Consider the following 21,277-nt stretch of genomic DNA (forward strand, 5'->3'; position numbering starts at 1 on the left):
AGAAAAAGTGGAGGCCACAGGCAGGGGGAGGATGTATTGAAAGTGTTGAATGAAGCAGCAGCACCAACAAGAGGTGGTCAACCAAAATTTTTTGGTAAAACTACAGTTAAAAATGGAGAAACCAGAGACCTTTCCAGATGAACAAAAGCTGAAGGAATTCATTATCAGGACACCTGCCACACAAAAGAAATACTATGGGATGTTCTCCAAGTTGAAATGAGAGGACGAGATAGACATCCCTCAAAGCTGTATAGAAATATAAAGATTGCTGGGCTGGGGGTGTAGCTCAGTTGGTAGAGTGCTTGCCTTGCATGCACAAGGACCTGGGTTCAATCCCCAGCACCACCAAAAACAAAACAATCAATATATTACTGATAAAAGTAAATAAATGGAAATATAAAAATAATCATTAATGTTATTGTAATTTGTATATTTGGCTTATTCTATTTTATTTTTTAAAGGATTTGAAAGATAAATGAATAAAAACATCTGTAAATAGATGTTAATGGTAATACAAGATATAAAGATGCACTGTGGGACACAGTAGCATAAAGTGGGGCAGGAATGGAGCTATAGAGTTTTTTAATATAGTTGAAGTCATGTTGGTCTCAATTCAAAATAGATTGTGATGCTTATGTGTTTAGTCTAGTAGCCATGGTGACCACATACACAAACCCATAAAGACAAAGGGAAGTAAGAAGGGAGTAAAAAGTATCTCTACAGAAAAATTAATTAAACAAAAATATTAGAACTTTTATCTTTTTTTCCTTAAAAATAAAGGAAGGCAATAAAGAGAGAAGGGATAAAAATTATGATACAGAGAAAGCAAATGACAAAACGGCAAAGTGAACTCCTTCTCATCAGTGATTACTGATGAATTGAACTCCTTAATGACAAGGCACAGATGGGCAGAATGGATAAAAAAATATCCAACTATACGTTTTCTAAAGAAACTCCCATTAGATCTAAATACACCAATTAAGATGACTGTAAAAAAGTCAGAAAAAGAGAACTAATCCATGTCAATAGTAGCCAAAAGTAAGCTGGGGTGGTTATACTAGTTATCAGACAAAATAGAAAAATAAAAATCAACCAATGAAACCAAAAGTTGATTCTTTTGAAAAGATCAAAATTCACAAACTTTTTGCTAACGCCACTATAAAAAATGGAGAGAAGACAAAGTTACTAAATAAAAAATGGAAGTGGGCACAACTACTACTGTTTTTATAGAAGTAAAAATGACCGTATAATAGCACTATGAACAAATGTATGCCGAAAAATCGGAAAACCCAGCGGCAATGACAGATTCCTCATACAAACACAGTCTATCCCAAAGGAATAATGAAGAAGTGAAGACCTAGAACTAGGGAGGAAACTGAATCAGTGATCAAAACCCTCCCAATATAGAAAAGCTTTGCACTAAATGATTTCAAGGGTGGATTCTCTCAAACATCAAAAAATTAGTTAGCACCAATCCTTCTTAAATTATTCTAAAAATTTGAAGAGAATGGAATACTCCCTACTTTATTCAATGAGGCCAGCATTATTCTGTTAAAAATTAGAACAAAGAAACTCCAAAAAAGCTGGGATTAATATCCCTTATGAATGTTCTCCACAAAACGCAAGTGGATACAATTCATATTGAAAGGATTTTATTCTATGACCAATGGGATTTGTTAGGGCAGAGCAAGGACTTAGCCTCTTAAAAACAATGTATGATACCACAATGACAGAAGGGGGAGAAAAACGCCCCACACTATGATGTCAATTGATGCAGAGAAAGCATTTAATAAAATTCAACATCCTCTGATATTAAACACTCAACAAACCATGAAAACAAGGAAACTATATCAGTATAATAAAGACGCTTATATGAAAGAAAATCATAGTTAATCTTCTAGGTAACAGCAAAAGATGAAAGAGAATTCCTGTAAATTAGGAAAAAGGCAAAGAATGTTTACTTCTATCCAATATAGTGTTGGAGCTTCTAGGGAGACCCATTAGATTGACAGATAGATAGATAGAAAAGAAAGAAGGAAGGAAGGAAAGAAAGAAAGAAAGAAAGAAAGAAAGAAAGAAAGAAAGAAAGAAAGAAAGAAAGGCTATTCAAATTAAAAATAAAATTATCTGTAGATAATTTTTTAGACATTTTTAGAAAACAGAAAAGATCAAAAGCAAACAAAAAAATGTTAAAACTAGTAAATGAATTCAGTAAAACAGCAGAACATAAAGGGAATACATAAAAAATCAGCTTTAAAAATTATTTCTATATATTTTAAATGAAATATCCAGAAAGAACATTATGAAAAAAATCTCATCTGTAATAGCACAAATCAATATAATACTTTGGAATTAACTAAGAATGTGAAAGATTTAGACAATAAAAACTATAAAACAATGCTGAAAGAAATTAAATAGACATTCATGAGTGGAGATATATTTTATGATCATGGATTATATTAATATTGCTATGATGTCAATAGTAATCCAACCAGTCTAGAGGCCAAATGCAATCCTTATCAAAATTTCATTGATGATTTTTGCAGTAATGGAAAAATCTATTCTAAAATATCTTGGGCCCCTCAGCTCACTTCAAATAGTCCAAGAAATTTTGAAAAAGAAGAAAAATTTCAAGATTTACACTTCTTGGTTCCAAAATCTATACAAAGCTACATTAATCTAAATGTTCCATCGAACATGTATAGATTATATATAGACCAATAGATACAACAGACAGCCTAGAAAAAAACTCTAGCCTATATGATCAGATTATTTCTAGCAAGAATGCGTAAGGTTAATCAATAGAGAAACAATAGTCATTTTAACAAATGGTACTTAGAAGCTGGAACTCCACATGCAAAGAAGCAAGTTAGACATTCACACCATTAAAGAAGTTAATTCAAAACACATAAAAGAAAAAAAATAGATCAAAGACCACAATGTAACAGCTAACATAACAGAAAAACTTAAAGATCATTGGATTTCTAATTATTATTAGATATGATACCAAATGCATGAACAACAAAAGAAAAATAAATAGGTAAACTGGAATCCATCAAAATTTAAAACTTGTGTATCAAAGAACACTGTTAAAAGAATAAAAAGGAAACAGAATCAGAGAAAACATTTTCAAGTCATATATATGATAAAGGATTAATATTAAGTATATATAAAGAACTCTTACAACTCAACAACAGCAAGAAAAATAGTTAAAAAGTGGGCAAAAGACTTGAATGGACATTTCTCCCATGAATGTATATGAAAACCAATACACCCATGAAAAAGAGTATTCTGACATCCTTAGTCATTAGAGAAACCCAAATCAGAATCCCATGAGACCCACTGAACACCCTTCAGGATGGCTACCGTGACGAAACAAAACAAACAAACAAAAAACCTCAGAGAATGACACGTTGGTGACAAAGCTGGGCCATTTCCTGCATTGCTGGTGGGAACGTAAGATCCAACACTTGTGGGAAACTTCATGACCATTCTTCAACCATCAGACAGAATTACCACAGGATTCAGTGCTCCTGCTTCTGAACGTGCACGCCAAAGAATCGAAAGCAGCATGTGGAAGAGACGTTCGCACACCTGGGTTGTCATGCTTCAGCTCCTGTGTGAGACAAAGCCAGGGTGTTGGGAGGTGAAAAGATCAGGTTCTGAGAGCTGTCACTCAGCGGCGAGGGACCAGCTGGGGGGCCACTGCGGGCAGGTGGCATGCGGCTGGAGGACATGGTCCCTGGGGCATCGCTTTGGGGTTTTGACCCCAGTGAGTGGAGCTCTCTTTCTGCTTCCTGGTTCCAGGTCCCCAGCTGTTCCCCTCTGCCTTGTCCCCCCCCCCCGCCGTGACGTTCTGCCTCATCTTGGGCCAGGGCTGTGGGGTCAGCCGCCCACGGGCCGAACCTCTGGAATCATGAGCCAAAAGAAACCCTTCCCCCTCTGGATTGCTCTTGGGGAGTCTTTTGTTCACACCATGGTCATGGCCAGGTCATTCACAACTGCCGGAAGGGGGACGCCAATTGCCAATGTCCATCAAGGGTGAGTGGATAGACAGTGGGTGGCGGGCACACACCAGGAATCGGCCTTCTAAAGGAAGGGAATTTTGACACAGGGTATGACGAGGATGAACCTCGAGGTCACTGTGCTAAGTGAAATAAATCAGGCACAAAAGGAGACTCTGTTTCTCTGAGGTGTCCAGGGTGGTCAAGTTCAGGAGCAGAGGGGCGGTTAATGGGGAGTGGGGCGGGAAGAGGGTCTCCTCTTTATTAGGGAGCAGAGTCTCAGGTCAGGAGTCGGCTAGTGACCACGGGTGCAGGGCAATGTGCGTTTACTGAATGCTACTGTCCCACACGCTCACAAAGGATGAAAATAGTGTCTAACATTATGTATATTTGCCATAATTAAAACAACAACAACAACAAAGTACCCAACAAAGAAAAAAAAATGGTATTCTTTAGCTTGCCATCACATTTAGAATAAAATCCAATTTTCTTACATCCACTGTGAGGTCCTCCAGGATCTGGTCCTTCCTGACATTTCTGATCTTACCAAATACCACTTTCCCGATCCGAAACTTCCCTTTAGTCCCACTGTTTCCCCCACCCCCACTACATGAAGATGTTTTTCTGACCCAGGGCCTTTGCATATACTATTTCCTCTGCTTGGAACACTCTTCCTCTCTATGACTCTCTGAAGATCTCCTTCTTGCCCATCAGGCGCCAATTCACCGGGTACAATCTCCAAGTTACTTTATCTTTTTTCTCCTACAAGTTTTTTTTTTTTTGTCTGTTTCATCACAAATCATTCTCTAATATCTTAAATTTTTCAGTGGGCTCATATTCATTTTACGAATTTGTGGATGATTATCCTATACCAAGTATGATTTATTCTTGGCTTCAGGTTACATTGATAACATCAATAAAATAGAGCTCATGTTCCAGGGAAGAGATGGAGGAACCCAGGTGGAGGATACGTTAGTAAACATGTCGTATTTTTGATTACAATAAGTACTAAGGGTAAAATTTAACGAGGCCAAGGTAGAGATGGTTGGGGTTGCAGGTGTGCAGTTTGCTGTCTGTCTGTCTCCGTGCCTCTGATGTTGGCAGGTGCCTCAGATCAATGGCGGCTGGCATTTTTTCACTTAGAATACCTAATAGTCTGAAGATTCATCCATATTGCAGCATAGGTCAGAGTTTCATTCCCTTCCAAGGCTGGATAGCATTTCATTGTATGCATATATGCAAGGGAGTTTCTTGGCTGTGTCAATATCCATGATCAAGTTTGTGATCGGTGAGGTTAGAACAGCTAGACCAGCAAGTTCTGGAGGCTGGAGATTGTGCCTGCCTTGTTCAGTGCACAACCCTAGCATCCAGCATCAGGAGTCAGGAGATGCCCCGATACCTTGAGATAGAGAACACGTAAAGCTCCCTGATCTTCTTTTGACTTTTAATCCTGGCATATTCCTACATGCTTCCTGTAAGTGGAGACCGCAGAAGAGGAGGGTCCCCGGATGGCCTGTGACTCTATCATGGAGAGACATACTGGGTGACTCGGATGGACCCTGATTTATTTTCTTTCAGGCCACTATCCCAATAAGATAAAGCTGGGTCAGGTTGATCAGTCTCCTCTTGTCCTGAAGAATAAGAAACACCAGGGTTAGGAGGCGAAAGGACAGCAGACTCCTAGGTGACGGGCAGTTGCTAGGAAATGCACGCGGGCTGGATTTTGGAGAACTCTTGTCTGCGTCAGGGGTAGCCTGTCCTCTCCTCCCAGGCTTCCTCTTTCTCCACCTCGTGCTCCACACCCAAACACGTCGGAGACATCGCTTCAACCTGGGCAAGCACAGAGGACGCCCAGCCTGGCCTGGGTTCCTCCCACTGGGAGGACTGAACCAGCTCCGGACGGCTCCCCCCAGCCCTGTTTACACTGTCATGCTGTGCAAATTGGAGAGTCTGTTTCCAGGAACATCTGGGGAGACCAGCTGGACACGTGTTTCCCTTCTCATTAATTTAGGCTCCTAATTAATCGTGCAAAACCCAAACCAAATAGGCAGGAACCAGGACGGAAAATAATCATTAGGTCCCCCCAAACACGCACACATTTTAATGAGAACTTGGCCCAGGTGTTGGGGCCTCCGTCGGCTCCGGACTGTGGCTTTAAGCAGGGAAAGACCAAGGAGAGATGCTGGGGGGTGCAGACAGATCTGTTTCCAGTGCTGGGCATCACCAAGGGAGCCTGGACTCCATTCCTGAGACTTCACAAGGAATGAGCTGCCTCCCTGTCTAACGTGCTGTGCGTATTAGAGTCAGAGGGCCTGATTTCAAGCCTCCCCTACGGTACAGGTTTCTGGGCCTCGGTTTTCTCATCTGTAAAATAGGAACATAATAGGATCTGACTCAGAAAGTTACTGTAGGATGAAATGAGAAAATTTATCTCAGGCGCCGAGGTCGGAACATGGTGCATTGTGAACCCAGTGAGCCATATAATTCTGGTGGCTGATGTGCTGCTCATTATTGTTATTAATAATCTTCTCTGGTTTATTATTATTAGTCACATAAAAACAAAAGAGGAGAAATGTCAGGGGGGGAATATTAATAAAAACCCACACGTATTTCCTCAAGCCAGCTCATGGAAGCCATCCATTTCCTGTCTGTCTCCGTCTCCGTCCGTAAGATCCCAGCTGCCTGCGAAATTGTGGTCATCGGACTCGAGATCCATCTTTCTTTCTTGAATCTGAGAGCATCCGGGGTCCACATCCCACTTAAGCTTTACGGTTGAAGAATAGGTTACTGGTACGTGCCCACAGACGGCGGTTATCCTGGTCGGAGTGAAGTGGGGCGCTGGGTGGTCTGGGGCGCCATCATGCCTGAGGACTGGAGTTTGGAGAATACCCCGTTTTGCAACCTAATCACATGCTGAGCGCAAGGCTTCCTGCTTCGAGGAAAAACAGAGTTAAAAAGATTTATTGAAAGTATTCCAAGGGCGTCGCGAACATCAAACAACTGTGCAAAAGGATGCTGACCGTTGAAGTCCACGTGCCTCTGAGACCCTCGGCTCCTTCTCCTCTGCTGCACGTGGGGTTTCAGGAAACACGTCCAGGGGTTACTGATACTGTGCCCCTTCCATGTACCCCCCTCAAAGAAGAGCTATGAAAGTAGTTTAAAGATGTGTCTGGAACAAAATGTGGGTAGACACCCCTTAAAAGGCAAATCTGAGCCTGTCATTCTGCCGGCTGAACATGGCCCTTGAGATGAAGCACCAAGTCTCTGCCCAGGCCGGGAGGCCGGCCCCTCTGCCTCCGCAGCTGCGCTTCCCACTCCCTCTCCCAGACTCCTTCCTGTTCCTAGAAGTTGGCAGACTCCCTCCCGCTCTCCACCTCTGTGGGCCGGCCAGTTCCCCCCTCTACCCCCGGCCAAGGCTTCTCCTCCCTCAGGTTCTGCCATTTCCTGTGGGAAGTTGTCCCCGAACGTGAGTTTGGTCAGTTTTGCTCCTGGGTCCTCCGGGGCACCCTATGCCACCCCTAGAGGGAGAGGACCACGGGGGGAGCCCTATGCCTTGACTCTGTGTCTGGGGTCCCTGCTGGCACTCTGCCGCTGCCATGAGCTTGGGTACAAATGAGCATCCAGTCTGTCCTCCCAGACTGTCCGCCCAGACTTCTACACAGGACCCAAAGCAGGACCCTAGGGAGTCCCTCCTCCCACTCCACCCGTGGAGCCAGAATTCCCTCCTTCTCCTCCAGCAAGGAGGGGGCTGCTCCTGGAGGTAGAGGTGGGGATACTAGCTCACAGGAGCAGGATGAGCAATCTTTGCATAAGCTTTAGAAGTTATGTCTCAGAGGCAGCCGCTGTCTGAGGAGTGGTGCAGAGAGACCATGCAAAACAAAAACCTCTCAGGGATCCTCTGGGGCAAGGCAGGAGGAGAAACCTGGCGACTTTAAAAGTCTCATGCTTCTGGTTGTAACTAATGCAAACCCAAATTCTAGGTGGGCTAAGCGAGAAGGGTCGTCTATTCACTGGTACTGGTGTCAGGTAAAACTGGATCCTGTCGCTCAAGGGATGTCCCCACAGACCAGGCTCCTTCCCCAGGTTAGCAAGACGGCTTTCAGCGGCCCTCCAGGCTTCAGAGCTCATTGTTCACCTCCAGGAGAGAAGAGAGAATGCATTGCTTCTGGAATTTCTAGAATTTTTTCTGTTCCAATATTGGCTTGTGTGGCTGGAGGCTTATGTCCAACTTTAAGCCAGTCGCTGTGGCCAGAGGGAGGGGACGTGCTGGTTGCCAAGGTCAGTGAGCCTCACTCCTGGAAGCGCAGATGAAGCTGTTTCCTTTAGAACAACATGAATTTTCAAGTGGAAACAGGAAGGGGAACCAGGCAGTGCTAACAGAAGTCTGAGGGTGGGCGGCTCACCTTGGTGTGCAAGGGCAAGATGGTGCTCAGCCACTGCATTATGGCAAAGCGCTCACACCGGGGGAATTGTCACTTGGCTTCTGCCTGGGACAGTGTTTTGTTCCTGGGGGATGCTCCTGCACTTCTTTCTGCCAGCCCTTGGGCAGGAACGTGATGGGGCTGAGAACAGATGCTTGCAGGTGATTCTGGAATGTACTTGGTTTGAAGAGTCGGATGCCTGAGCCAAGAGCTGGCGCCTCGTTCAGCCACTCCTGTGGCCAGGTCCCCATTGTCCCCGAAGCAGGCGTGGCAGCATGAGTGTCTCTCCCATTACATTTCCTTGTAATCTGGACATTAATCCGAGCCGGGTGAGTGTAACGCAAACCCACACAATGGACCTCTAACCAACCTCCGGCCTGCTTGTCGTCACAGGTTACAGTGCCCAGTTCCATGTCAGGGCTTGTTTACTCCTAGGCACTACCCAGGTTTCACTTGGTTCAATGTACTGTGTTACAACAACCTAGCAATTTGCATGTTCTTCCTGATTATCTGGTAATTAAACCCAGTAAGTACAAACATACTGTAATTATCGTGTAAAGACCATCTGGATGGAGAGATGGAAATAACTATGTATTTACGCTATAGCTGTATGATAATTATGACGTAATGGAATGATCAGCCATGAACGGGAAGAGAGATTTGCAAGGGTCACGATCATGCTTGAACATATTTGTAGCATTAATTCCAGCATGAATTTTCTAGAAATAGCCAGAGCTGTAAGGCAATTGGGCTGATGAATCCCATCCGGATGGAGGTATTGAAGGCCTAGTGAAAGACTGACTAATAAGGCACTGATGCCTGAGCAGGAGGTAAATGTGCCCCCCCCCTCATTTATTTGGATCTTGTTTACACTTCAATGGACAACACTAAGCGTTTGTTTATTTGAACTGTTCTCGCATTTGCATTGGGAGGCATCAGTGCCTGTCAGTAAATGGTAATGCCTTTGAGTTTGGTTAGTCCGGTTTTGTTTGACACATCTTAGATTCCTGAAGGATGCAACAGGGCATTTGACCACAAAAAAAAGATTGAATGTAATAATATTTGTACTGTTTTTAAATTGTCGAGTAATGTACTTACCCTTCTGGATAAAACCATAAATAATATCCCAAGCGTCAAATATGCTAAACATTAAATAAACTTCACTGTCCTTAAGCTCTGATGCATACACAGGAAGGGGGGAAAAGAAAAAAAAAGTGGTGAATGGAATATAGGTATGTTACAATAACTGTAATGATAATAATAATATGGCAGAGTTGCAACGTGTGAACTCTTAGGTTACCCAACTTGGACTACTGGATTTCTGTCAAAACTATGATGCTCTTAATGAAAGGTGACCCTTTTATGTACCGCTAAGAAGGAAAAAAATGCCACTAAGTAAAATCATGCAATAATTTTTTATCACAAAAAGTTTAATGTTAAATGAATTGAAAGATTTTATTCAGACATGGATTTTAATCAAGTATCTATTTTGTGCAAAACCCAAAGAGAAATAAATTGTAAGGCATTCCTAAAACATCTTCACAGGAAGAACACGCCTCTTTCAAATTACTTTCTGACTCTTGAGGTTATTTTAATATTTTTTTAGTTGTAGAGGGACACACAATATCTTTGTTTATTAATTTACTTTTTATGTGGTGCTGAGGATCAAACCAGTGCCTCACACGTGCTAAGCAAGTGCTCTGACACAGAGCGACAGCCCCAGCCCCTGCCTCTGACTTTTGAATTCTGTGTTCTTCATACAACATCGACCCCCTGTTATTGTGCACATTGGTGATTCAGCGTTTCCTGAAAGGGTACTTGGCTATTGTCTCTGCCATTTTTTTTTCCCCAGGCAATTACACCCATCCCACAAATTATACATTATTTGTGGCTTAATCATTGGTGATAGTTCTGAAATGGTATTTGCTATTCTTATTGGGCAAGATTTTGAAAGTTTACCCCCTTCAAATATTTATATGAATAAAAGGAATCTAGTAAAACAAAATCGTCTTTTGGGGGAATCATCATTATTCAAGTTAAGATTCCTTCAATGTGAATGAGACATCGGAATCTTGGTAGAAATGTTAATGAGGCATTATGAAATACACAGGATTTTAATTTTAAGTAGTTCCTATCAATCATCACAATTTTACTTAGTACTGTCCTTTTAGATCTTCTTTTTGGCCATTATTGGTCTCAATATTTCTGTTAAATTTCTCTATTGAGAAGGATCTTGACCAAGTCTGACTAAACCTCTCTTCATCACCTAGAATGAGTGAGATTCTACTTTTATTCCCGTTTTCTTCATTAAAACAATAGTATCCTATGGGCTTCCCAGGAATGTTCTAGAATAACTTGAAGAGTGAAGAGCATAGGTACTTAGGCAGTGAGGATTCTGGTTAAAAGTTTAAAATTAGCTCAAGAAAGAGTAAGCAAAGGAGAAACGAAGCTGTAGGACTCAGTGGGCATGCATTGACACATCTATCCCTCACCTCCTACTTCCACCCAAAAGCCTGACTGTCCTTTGGGGAATGTTTCTTTCTCCTACCTCAATTATATGGTGCAGGAGGGTTAGACTCCACCCCCTGCTCCAAGGGAGAGTCCTGATTGGTTCAATCTGAACAGCATAGTCTCTCTTTCCTGGTGCACAGTGATTGGTTCAAATGTAGACATGTGGCCCAGTTTGGGCCAATGAGAAGAATCCCAGGACTGGGGAAGGGCCAATGGAGAGGGAAGGGGCCTCTTCCTTTGGATGGCACGCGTTATCCTGTGACATCTGGAACTGTTGTGCTGCCACCAAAGAAAGGCCTACAGCTTTGAAGGACTCTAGCTCCTGACATGAATTCCCGCTCTCCCCACCCCACACACAAAATGTAGAGGAGAGGAAGGGAGTGAGGGAGAAAAAGACGGAGGAGAGTAGAGTGAACCCTTTGTCATGTTATTTCAGCCACCAAATCAGCCCTCCCCAAAGCCAGAATCACCTCAGGACTTTTCAGCCACATGAGTGATATTTATTTTATAAAGTTACTTGAGATAAGTTTTCTTTTATTTCTAGCAAAACACATTCCAGAAATAAATAAATAAGTAATAAAAAAATACAAAACCCTCACTCTCCTTTGTTTACTTTTACTTTAAATATTTCAATATTATAATGGAATGTATACTCTGCCACTGTCTTTCAGTGGCCTTTCTAAATTCCCAGAAGGGAGATGCTAATAGGACTAATAGGATCAACCTTTGATCCAACAACTCTGGCCAGAATGTCAGGGTCACAAAGTCCAGTTGCTGTCCAGGCAGCCCCTGAGGGTGGGCGGGCTGTCCCAAGAGGAAGAGGCAGGTAGTGTGTTGGGAGGTGCTCAGTGGGCACCCCCAGGACATTTGCCCACTCTCAGTCCCTGCAGAGCTGGGAGCCACAGTTTCCTTCTGTAAAACGGGGCTACACAGCCAAAGGGGTGTGTTGAGTGGAAAATGAGAAGACAGTTTGGAGCAGCCGCTGCGGGGGTGACAGGTCATTCCAACACTTCTGTAGGGGTGGCTCCCACATTATTGGGAGAGCTTGGGAGCCAGGCTCAGAGGACACGCAGCCAGGGGACACCCCAGCATTTTAAAGGAAGGTCTGCCGAGGGCCACCACTCCCAGAAGCACCACTAGATCAACGCGAGGTGACCCCATTGGTTACTCTCCTCCACTCTGCCACCAGCTCAGGATCAGGTCTTGCAGCAGTGGCCACCACTGCCCCCGGTGCTTCCCAGGCCCATCGTTTTTGTATCACAGGGATCCTGGGGTGGATTATCTGATTGGTGGAACAAAGGTCACATGTTTCCCCCCAGCTGCAAGGGCTCCTGGGAGAGTGGATATCTGCAGGGAAGTTCTAATGTTTCCTCTGAAGGTTCCCTCTCTGTGTCTGCTGAAACAAAGTGACAGTAGAGAGATGAGTAGGAGAAAAGGCAATCGAATTTATTAACCTGCACATGAACAAAGGGGCCCTACAAAATAAGCCCCTGGAAGAAGGGCCAGGTGATTGAGAGAGAAGTGAGGGAGTTACGGGCCATGCTAGAGGGGAGAGAATGAGCCCAGAGTACAGCCAGTGGCCTGGTACAGAGCTCTTCAGGGTCTGAGTGTGGTGTCGGACTTTCAGTGTTCTGTTTTCTGATATGAATTTAATCTTCCTTGATTAATGGAATTTCATGCAGAAGATTGGAAGAACTATGTTCCTCCTCAGCCGGTCCCCCCTTTCAGGGAACCCGAGAAGATGCTGCTGGTTGCTGGTGGCTCCCCAGGTCCTTTCAATTCCAAGTCCAAAGTAGTATATTTTGGGGTTGCACTGCTATCTTTTTCCTCTGATAAGAGGAAGGTGGATGAGTTCCTTCTTCCCAGATGGTGGGCAATTCTCCTCAAATAAGAGGGGAGTCAAGCCAGCCCTGTAATCCCAGAAGCTTGGGAGGCTGAGGCAGGAGGATACTGAGTTCAAAGCCCGACTCAGTGAAGCCCTAAGCAACTCAGTGAGACCCTGTCTCTAAATGAAATACAAAATTGGGCTGGGATGTGACTCAGTGGTTGAGTACCCCTGAGTTCAGTCCCCAAAATTCCCCCAAAAGAAGGGAGTCAACAAGCAGGGTATCCAAAAGAACAACCAGCCCTGGAAAAATAATATTCATAAAAACTAATAACTTCATAGCTTTTCTTCTGTGCTGGGCGCTCTCATGAATCACATTATTAATCTTCCAAACAAATTCTATAAGATAGTGATTGACATCACCCCCATATTAACAGAGGAAACCAAGGTGTAGAGAGTCGAGAGACCCATCCAAGATCCTGAGACACTGAAATGGCAGTTCCAGGCTTTGAACCCAGGGCACCTGGCTTCCAAGCTCATGCTCAGTCACCTCTCAGGTCACGTGGCTGAGATGCCCATGGAACCAGGATTTCCGGCCCTGGCACCTCTCGGTTCTGTGAGTAGTAACCTCCCTCTTGTTGTGATTTTTTTTAATTGATTTTTTCTACATAGTACAAGTCGGACTTCTTTCCTATGAGAAGAGCTGACCACTAATGCAAAGTTTAAGAGACATCCTTCAAGAAGTCCACACTTTGACATTGCCCTATTTTCCTTTCTTCATAGTCAAATTGTACACTTAGAAGAACTCAGTAAAAATACTTTTTTTTTTCCCCCTGTATTGGTGATCAAACCCAGGGCCCTTATACAGGCTGAGCAGATATTCTACCACTGAGCTACACGGTCAGGCCTCATTGTTTATTTTGAGACAATGTGTCACCCCGCAATCCACCTGCCTCAGCCTCCTGAGTAGCTGGGGTTGGGGACGGGCACCGCCATACTTAGCATTGTTATCTCTTTCCACTGATGGAGAAACTGAGGGCTGCAGAATCAAAGTGGCTGTCAGAGCTGTTTAGTGGAAAAACCTAGACTGGAATCCAGAGTGGTCTTCCTCCACCTGCCAGACCCCATCCTGGGTGTTCTCATGAGCCAAGCTCTGTGCCAGGCTGGGACTCAAGGTGACCATGATCTTCCCGGCTCCAGGCTCCTCCAGGTCTAGTGTAGATGCGGCAGGGCCACTGGCTAATGGCTCAACCACCTGTCAGAGGGCTTCTTGGAAGCTTTCTGAGTCCACAGGCCTGGGCTGGGGGACCACACCAAGAGTCTCTGCCACCAGCAGCCTCAGCACCTGCCCATGTGGACCTTTCCCCTCCTGCCCACGGGCTGCCATGGAGATTCTTCTTTTGGAAGGTGGACATGACTGAGGGAAGATGCAGCGTCCAGGGAGTCCATCCAATTTCCAGGCTTGAGACACAGAGTGGCCCGTGGGAGGGTCGGGAACAGAGCAGCAGTGAAGTAGAGAGTTGGGGGCGGGGGGGGGGGAGGGGGGGCAGAGCCTCGGCAAGAGGCAAAGACAGTGGAGGACAACTTCAAGTTCAAGAGCCAGCGGCTGGTGGGCTGGAGCGTAAGGGCAAGGGGGAGGGGTGGTGGGTGGTGGGGGAGGGGGTGAGACACGAAATAAGACAACTTAATAGATCTATGAGCGAGCCCAAGGCTCATGATGATAATTGATGGATCAAGCACCTATATAGTTGCATATGTCAGCTCGGCTGTGGGTTTGGCAAAAATATTTGGCAAAACAAGAGGCATCTATATTGAATACATAAGATGTTTTTCTTGGTATTATTCCCTAGACAATGTAGAATACCCACCATTCACAGGACCTTAGGTATTAGAAGTCATCCAGAGATGATGATCCAAAGTATACAGAAAGGTATGCCTAAGCTATATGCAGATACTACGGCATTTTAGAAGAGGCTTGAACATGTGCAGATTTCTGTCTACTGGGGGTCCCGGAACCCATCCCCCACGGATACCGAGGGACCACTGTACTTACAACAATGCAGTGATTTTGGCAGCTACTTCCAATGGACCAGAGTTGGCACATGGGGAGTAAATAGTTCCCCCTCCCTGACCTTCAGGGTGTGCAGGAATTCCAAGTCACGTGAGCCTAAGGTGTGTTTCCAGGGAACCACAGCAGCAAGCAGCCTGCTTTTTATTTTATTTTATTTTTTTGAGAAAAATTTCTGGATACCGATAACACATGGTTATAAAAGTGTATGTTCATGGTAGCTTTTCTCTTACAGTTCAGATTTGTCAAAATTTATTCATCGTTTAACATAATTTGAGGTTGCTTATAATAAAAAGTACACACTCTCAAATCGGACATTTAAGAATCCAATAAAACAATGAGAACTGGAAGAAGACAGAGGATGCCTTTGCCAAGAATTTCATGCTGTAGAGCTACAATGCTTTAAAATGAAACTTATCCTTGAGTTTCCTGGCAGCCTGATAATAAACGGCAAGAAGATGTATTGTGTGCCTTCTCCTTTTTTGAGAAATTCTGGGGAGATGGCCTTGTGGGTGAATCAGGCTGCCAGTTTGCTCTAACCACACAATCGTCTCCTCTTATCTGTGGGGATATGTGTTCTGAGACCCCCACCCCCACCCCAGGGGATGCTAGAAACTAGAGAGTCCTGAACCCTCCCTATATTATGTTTTCTTTTTCCTGAATATGCACCTATGAAAAAATAATATAAACTAGGCACAGTAAGAGGTTAACAAAAACAATAATAAAACAATTATAACAATATGCTCTGATCAAAGTAACTTAAAACTTACGAATCATTTAGGACCTCTAGGGGGGAGGTCCTGGGTGTGTGTGTGGGCGGGAGCTCGACATTTATTTCTGAAACTTCCTATTTACTGTTTTCATGTAGGAATCTGTTGGAATCTGAAACCATTCAGACACAAATCCATAGATGGCTGGGGCACTGTACAGTTTGAAATCAGAGTGTCCATTGGAAAATCCAGCCTTGGTTTCAAAGCTATATATATATTTTTAAATGTTTCAATTAGTTATACATGACAGTATCAAAGCTATATTTAATTTTGTTTTTGATCGCATGAATTAATAGTGTATGTAATGAGTTCACGGTAATATTTCAATACATACCTATGGTGTCCTGGTGGAGTTCAGTCTCCCCTTACCCACCCTCCCCTGTAGCCCTTTCCAACCCCTGATGGTCACTAGTCTACATTCAGGTTGACTTTCTTTTTAGTTTTGACACTGGAGAGAAAAACATGTGGTTCTTGTCTTTCTGTGTTTGCCAGAGTCACTTTAAAGGAGATGAGATAGGGCCATTCCATGCTGGTATGAGCAGTGGTGGCCCATTTAGACCAGCCACAGGCTTCTATTTGCCACACTCCCCACTATTCTCTATTGCTTTCCCCCTTTATCACCCGATGGCTCCTGTAGGCACTTGACATGGGCGGCCTAGTTGGGGATCCTGAGCCACTTCCCTGAGCTCAGCCCTGCAGGAATCCCATTGCCTTCTGGGTAACGCCAATGCCCAGCCCGCAGGTACAAGCCCTGCCTGAACGTCTCCCTCCCATGTTCCCCTCTCAGACCTGGCGGGGGGCTTAGTTCCTTTTTGGCCACTGCTGCCACCTCAGTGGTCCTGTCCCCAGGCGTTTGCTCCCCTTGGTCCCCTGCCTGGATCACCCTTCACCCAGCACGGCTGCCAGTACCCATCTCTGCTCTATGTCCACCTTTCCTGGAAGCCTCCTCTGACCCCACATTTAAAATACACCCCCGTGCACAACCCCCACCCCTATCGCTGCTACCTTTTCCTCCAGGGTGTCTGTAATTGTCTGGCCTACTTCTGTGATTTCTATGCTCACTTTTAATTTTTTCCATGTTTTTTTCCCCCTGGTGATGTGAATTCTCTGGGTAACGGGAGCAGGGTTCTCATTTGTTCCACGCTGAATGTTTAGCACCAGATCAGTGCCTGGCACATGGAGACCACTGACAGTGTGGTATGAATGCATAAAAGTCTATGATGGGCTTAACATTTATATGGGAGACATACATATAGAATCTTCCTGAACAGAGGCATCTTTATATCAGCATAAAAATTAGAGAAATAAATATGCATTGTTTTATCTGAGGCTGTAAAGATACAATGCTATAAAGATGGCTATATTTATATCTATAGTGTTTCCAGATTAAAGGCCAAACAATGACCAATAGTCACAGAAGGCAAGAACAATGAGAAAGCTGTTTACAGTTTCCTTGCTGGGACAGACGCTTCTGTGGGCTCCTTTTCTTTATAAAGGCTGTTAACCCTTTGTGGGATCGTTTTGACTCTGAAAATAGCCCCGTTGGCAGCTCTTGTGTATCTGATGGGTTGGAATCCAAACATGGGTGCTCAGATTTACAAACGGCTTACAGATGGAGGAGCGAACAGGACTGGCATTCAGGCCGCCTGGCTCCTCTCCCCAGCTGCTGCTCGGCCCGGCCGGCTGGGTGAGGATAATCCAGATTGCACGTGCCAGGCCTTAATCCACCAGGGTTCCTTTAGGCCCGCTGGGGGTGGGCCTCTGAGAGTTTCCAGGGCCCCCAACCCTGAGCCACACCTTTTACCTGTCACTCAAGCTAACAGGAGCCTCCTGGGCCCACAGAAGACTGACTGAAGAGCCCCTGGAGCCAGAAATAGGTCCTTCCCCCAAACAGGGCTAGTACCCTCTGCAGCTCTGGGGAAAGCCCTGTGGTCAGGACCCTCAGCCTGATGAGAGCCCACCTGCTTGCCTGGAAAAGTCTTTTTCTTTTAATGATATGCATTCCCAGCTCAGGCCTGGCTCAAAGGCTTCAGCTCAAGGTTGGAGATAAATAGATTGAGAAGAAACCTTGGGCAGACCTGGAGCCCTGTGTAGGCCAAGCCATGGTCCAGGAAGGACCACGGCACTGGCCTCCCTGCTCCCAGAAGGCTGTCTGCCTCCCCTTCCCTAAGTGCCCGGTCCCTTCCCGCCTGCTCAGACACCTCCCAGGGCAGCCTGCTCACCCCCAGCCCTAGCCCCTCATTCACTCTCATGGATCTCCAGCTTAGGGGCCCCGTCACCCAGGATATTGGGGTGTCCTCTGTGTGTGTGTGTGTGGAGAGAGTGTCTTTTCACACCCAAACCCCACAGGATCCTTCTGCCAGGGGAAAGTTACTTTTCCTCCCTCTGGGAGCCACTTCCGGAGGAGGCAAGCTTCAGGAGAAAAGGAAAAGCAGATGTCAGTCCCTGACACAGAATAATCGATTTGCTCAGTGCTTGTATTTTCCTACCAATTTTGTATTTTTTCAAAAAGGACAATAAAACAATTGTACTCTCGGCTAATTAGTGACAAGCTGGTAAAAGCATCTCCTCATTGTTCCATTTATTTCTCCATTTCTCCCAGTTAACAGCCCTGTCTCTGAAATGAATCAACGTGGTTTACACAATGCTGTCACCCCATTGTTCCTTTATCATCCTCCATTTTCATAAATCGGGGTGTTAATCCCTTAATGGCTTTTCTCAGTGCTTAAAAAAAAAAGAGAGAGAAAAAAAGGAAAGAAAAAAAAAAAAAAAAAAAGCCCAGCCCATGCTGGCTCTTAATCCTCCAGGAGACAATTGTGTTTACACAGGCGGCCCTGCAATGTGTTTACCAAAAAAGAAAAAAAAAAAAAAAAAAAAGCAGGAGGCCTCCCCCGGGAGACCCGCCCCTTCCTCAGGTGCACCCTCCCCGGCCCCAGACTTGGAGGAGGCTCCCAATTTGGCCCTGATTGGAGGTGGGGAGATCTGATAGGTGGAGGTGGGGTATGGACTTCCTGCCCTTCCAGGTCTTTCCAAGCCTCCTCACTCACCTCCCACGGAGGAAGGCTGTGGGTCATAAAGTGGGGTCCCTGGGCCAGCAGCTTCCCCATCACCCGGGAACTTGTTAGAAATGCCAATCATCAAATCCATCCCAGGATCTGAAACTCTGGGTGAGGGCCCAGCAACCTGCATGGAGCAAGCCCTCCAGGTGATTTGTGGCTCACTCTGAACTCTGCAAACTGCTGTACCAGAGAACTCAATTCCAAGGTTAAAGAGAAAATACAGATTGAGTATCTCTTATCTAAAATACTTGGGATCTGAAAGGTTTAGGACTTTAGAATATAATGAGATATTTTGGGGAATGACACCCAAGTCTAAACACAAAATTCATTTTCTATGTACATCTTCTACACACGGCCCGTAGATGATTTTAGAGATGGATTTTATAGGTATTTTTAGCGCACCTTTGTTTTAACTGCAACCCATCACATAAGGTGAGGTACAGAATTTTCCACTTGAGGCATCGTGCCAACGCTTGAGATGTTTTGGAGTTTGGAGCAGTTTGGATTTTGGGATTAGGAATGTTCAACCTGAATATGGAAATAAAGCTCATTTCTTTGAACAAATATTAGCTGATGTCTGGTCTGTTTGGCCATTTCTGGTATCTGACATCAAATCAGAGATAGTGCTTGCCTCCAAGAAATTCCCAGTCTGCAGACTCTGCCCAGACTCCTCTTTGTTTCTTGGCTCTCTGCACAGTGACTGGCACAAAGGGATAGGCATTATTATTATCACCCTCCAGGACCAGGGCCTCAGTAATTGCTTTATCATCAGCCTGGTGCTTGAGTCATGACACAGACAGGGGTCACCCCATACCACTCTGGATGCTGAGGTCCCAAAGCATCCAGAGCCACAGGCTTCTGCACAGGACTCTGGGTTTCACCAGAACCTTCTATTCCATCACTCCGTGAACTTGTCCAGCTGACCTCTTGCTCTGGGTTACATTATATACAAGCTGCTAGAAGCTGAGAATTAAACCAGAGTCCCTGCCCTCAAAGAGTTCAGAGTTTAGTGAGTGCACAAATCACTTACGAAGCCCCTGGAAGGGTGATGTGGAATCTGCTGGTCTAGGGAAGGTGCTGTGATAGACCATCCAAAATGACCTGGGGAAGGCACAGTCACCCCAGGGCAGGCGGTGCTGCAGGAGACGTGGTGAAATTGGCAATGATGGTGGCATCAGCCGTGTTAGTGATGGTGGTGATGGTGTTGCTTTTGACAGTGGTAGCGGTGACAGAGTTGGAGGTGATGGTGATGATGGTGGTGGTGGATAGTGATGGTGATGAGATATTTTGGGGAAGGATACCCAATGATGGTAGTGGTATTGGTAGAAATGGTGATGGTAGTGATGGTGTTAGTGATTATGGTGGTAGTGGTATGATGGTGGTGGTGGCTTTAGTGGAAGTGGTGATGGAGGTGATGGTGGCGGTGGAGGTGTTAATGGAGGTTATGGTGATGGTGGATAGTGATGGTAGTGGTGGTGGTGATGGTCGTGGTGATGGTGGTGGTGGTATTGGCAGGAATGGTGATGGCGGTGATTGGGGCAGGGGTGGTGATGGTGGTGGTAGATGCGGGGAGGTGGTAACAGGCTAGCAGTTTTCACAGAGAAGATCCTCCACATAAACCTTCCAGTCTGAGGCAGAGTTCTCCAGGTGACCTTGGGTGAAAGGCGACTATTCAGTGCAGACTCAGCAGCTTGTGCAATCACAGGTTTGAACAGTGTGAGCTGCTGGTAAAGGAGCTTAATGAGGGTGGTCACGACGGCAGTCTGAGCTGCTGAGGGTTCCGGGGCTGTATCTGGAAGTCCAGCCTTACCTGTGACCCAGGGACTTAGAAAAACCGGAAAAAGCCTGTGGAATTTAGAAGCTGACTCATACTAGCTTACGTCATGAAAAGAATGCATCGACTCCTGTGCCCACACGGTTCAAAAGAGTCCAAAAGTTCCCGATGCAGCAGGTCCAGAAGCTCAGGCAGCTTATCAGAGTACTGCTGTTGGTTCTTCTTTTTTCCTTGTGGGCTTCATTTCCTGACAGACCCTTCCCAGCAAAGATGGCCCCTTGCAACTTTTTAAACTTATGGAATCTTGGCCTTTAGTTATTCTGGAGAAAAGGGGTGTTTTCCCCAAGAAGCCTCAGAAAAAGTCACAGGAAGACTCATTGGCCTGGCTTGCACCACACGCTCATTTCTGAGCTTGTTTTGACTCAGGTCCAAGCTAATTGGCTGGAGCCTGGTCACGTGATCACTGCTGGCTGGAGAGGGTTGGTAGGTCTGTTGGAATGGCAGGGGCTCAGAGTGGAAGGTGGGTGATTTCCAAAGGAACTTTTCAATGCTTTTTCCAAAAACCAACGGATCTTATCCAGCAAGTTAGAAGAATGTGACTTGAGAAAAGAGCTGGGCCGGGCGGAGTAAAAAGAACTGAATCAATACTATAATTGTGTGTGTGTGTGTGTGTGTGTGTGTGTGTGTGTGTAAGGGATAATCACCAAAAGGCTGGAATTGGTTATCAGTAAGGAGATAGAACATCATTTCTTTTAGTTGGGTGGTATACAGCAGAGCCAGAGATAGGCCATCTGTATTTAAATTCTGATTCTTTTGCTTCAAAGTAGAGGGTTTTAGCAGGGTCC

At 45.0% G+C, this 21,277-nt stretch overlaps 1 non-coding gene across 1 annotated transcript; it reads left to right on the forward strand.

The window, feature by feature from the left end:
- Positions 1-275: 275 nt before the first annotated feature.
- Positions 276-348, forward strand: Trnaa-ugc (transfer RNA alanine (anticodon UGC)). Its single transcript has one exon. It is a non-coding gene; the product is annotated as a tRNA-Ala (tRNA).
- The last annotated feature ends 20,929 nt before the right edge of the window (positions 349-21,277 follow it).

Source organism: Callospermophilus lateralis, chromosome 18 (genome assembly GCF_048772815.1).
Source record: "Callospermophilus lateralis isolate mCalLat2 chromosome 18, mCalLat2.hap1, whole genome shotgun sequence".
In the NCBI taxonomy this organism is placed as follows: domain Eukaryota; kingdom Metazoa; phylum Chordata; class Mammalia; order Rodentia; family Sciuridae; genus Callospermophilus; species Callospermophilus lateralis.